This window comes from Cherax quadricarinatus, chromosome 41 (genome assembly GCF_038502225.1).
Source record: "Cherax quadricarinatus isolate ZL_2023a chromosome 41, ASM3850222v1, whole genome shotgun sequence".
NCBI lineage: Eukaryota > Metazoa > Arthropoda > Malacostraca > Decapoda > Parastacidae > Cherax > Cherax quadricarinatus.
In genome coordinates this window covers 6,273,781-6,276,280 of record NC_091332.1, presented here as the reverse complement: position 1 = coordinate 6,276,280, position 2,500 = coordinate 6,273,781, and the positions used below count along the sequence as shown (strand labels likewise).

General features: G+C 42.6%; 1 protein-coding gene across 1 annotated transcript in view; it reads right to left on the bottom strand.

The window, feature by feature from the left end:
• LOC128695895 (uncharacterized) overlaps positions 1-155 on the bottom strand; it is a 531,205-nt gene extending 531,050 nt beyond the window's left edge. The window contains exon 1 of the mRNA XM_070092927.1: positions 80-155. The gene's annotated coding sequence lies outside the window, so the exon portion shown is untranslated. The remainder of the gene's footprint in view (positions 1-79) is intronic.
• Between the last annotated feature and the right edge of the window lie 2,345 nt (positions 156-2,500).

The following is a 2,500-nucleotide window of genomic DNA, read 5'->3' as shown; positions in this document are numbered from 1 at the left end:
AAACATCACTATTTTTTCAGTGGTTGTTTTGCTCATGTGTGTGTGCGTGCGTATGCATGTATCGGGAGGTACCACTTACCTGTTATCACCGCTGCTGGGGGTGCCAGGTTGAGGGCCGAGGCTGGCACTGGTCCCTTGGATGCTGAGGGATGCCAGCGACACACACACACACAACAGTCCTGCAATAATACAAGTAAACTCTCACTCATGATAACGAGAACCAGTGACCAGCATGGAAGCATCTCCCTCCCAGGCAAGTCTCAATCAATACACAGATAACCCGCACATAGAAGAGAGGCACTTACGACGACGTTTCGGTCCGACTTGGACCATTTACAGTCACACTAACGAAAAGGAGAGGAGGGAGTATATACAGGCAGGAAGTGATCCAAGTCGAATTGAAACGTCGTGGTAAGCTCCTCTCTTCTATGTCCGGGTTATTTGTGTATCGTTCCAGTCACGGTATTGTGACTTTTTTGTTATTTAAGACCCAATCAACGCATCAACCAAACAAAATTCAGATTTCATTGAGAAAATCTGCCAGACAGACAGCAATGATAAGATTATTATACTATATTAACAAGGTGTATCCATTGTTAATGTTGCTCAGTTTAGCGTTTACGAAGATTATATATATATATATATATATATATATATATATATATATATATATATATATATATATATATATATATATATATATATATATATATATATATATATATATATATATATATATATATATATGCCGCCCCTATTCTCGCCGAACACAGGTGTATTTGTGGCAGTGAAGCAGCAGACCGATTCGGGTACCATGGTCTTGTGTGCCGTAAATCCGAGGGAAAGATTGCAAGACATGAGGAGGTTAATAACATTATCAAGAGGAGCCTCACAACTGCTGGATGCCCAGCAGTAAGGGAGCCACCCCAACTATGCAGATCTGATGACAGCCAGAAGCGTCCAGATGGTATCACCCTTCAAGCCTGGACAGATGGGAAGCAGGTGGTGTGGGACTATACATGTGCATCTACCTTGGCTGATACCTATCTCCAATACACCAGGGAGGAAGGAGGGGCAGCTGCCAGCTTCAGGGAGTCCGAAAAGTCTAGAAAATATGGAGAACTTGCCCATCATTATATGTTTGTTCCCATAGGCTCAGAGACCCTTGGCTCATGGGGAAAGAGTGCATCTAAATTCCTTAAGGAGCTGGGAAAAAGACTCATCAGGGTAACTAGGGATCCCAGGGCAGCTAGTTTTCTGTTCCAGCGGCTCAGTGCGGCTGTTCAAAGGGGTAATGCCTGCTGTATTTTGGGCACACGCCCCAGCTCTGAGGAGCTGGATGAGATTTTCGCCTTATAATCGGTGACACACACGTAACAACATGTACCGTATATGCCACCTTTATATCAACAATGTATCTCTTAAATCTTCTGTACCATATTATGTAATAAAATATTCCTATTAGTAAAAAAATATATATTTCAAAAGATGGGGTGGTAGGGGAAGTGGAATATTCAAACGGCTTCAGGAAGAAATCCAAATATTTTTCCTTGAAGCCTTTTTATCCACTTCTCCGAGGCTATGGGTCCCACAATTTACACCAGAGGTGGACCCCATCCTATATATATATATATTATAAATATATAATATATATATATAATATAAATATATATTATATATATATACTTATATATATTATATATATATATATATATATATATATATAATATAGAGTAGTCACATCCTTCAGTATGATCTTGTGACACACTTCCCTCTGCTTGGTTTAACTTCATCTCAGCGAGGGTCGAGTAGTCTCACCATTTTGTATTTCTTGACAGCCTGTGAACGTCGCTTTGTTGATACTGGGGAAAGAATAACGCAGCAAGAGGTGGTGGTGGTGAGAGAGAGAGAGAGAGAGAGAGAGAGAGAGAGAGAGAGAGAGAGAGAGAGAGAGAGAGAGAGAGAGAGAGAGAGAGAGAGAGAGAGAGAGAGAGAGAGAGACGAGATAAACGTGGAGAATATAATGTTTTTTTGTTTTCTATATTGCCCGGCGTAGAAGCATTAGTAAGAGTTGATGCTGATGGATGCGGGATTATGTTGTTTTTGTGGAGCTGAGAGTGAGGGAGGTGGTAATGGCCCTCGTAAATACCTGGCTAGTCACAGTCAGTTCCAGGATTACCACGGTGATTACGACAGTCCTCCAGCACTCGCTCATCCTTGTGTTGATGTGAACCTTTAATTGTTGCTCTGGTGGAGGGGGGGGGAGGAGGGGAGGGAGGGATGGAGGGAAGGGAGAGAGGGATGGAGGAAGGGGAGAGAGGGATGGAGGGAGGGGAGAGAGGGATGGAGAGAGGGGAGGGAAGAAGGGAGGGAGGAGACAGGAAGGAGAGAGACTGAGTCAACCACAGAGGACTGTGGAACTTTGCCAAAGATATATTTACAACATCATACATTACTGAAGTTAGGATCCTCTAACAAAACAGTGATGCTAGGAATGAGT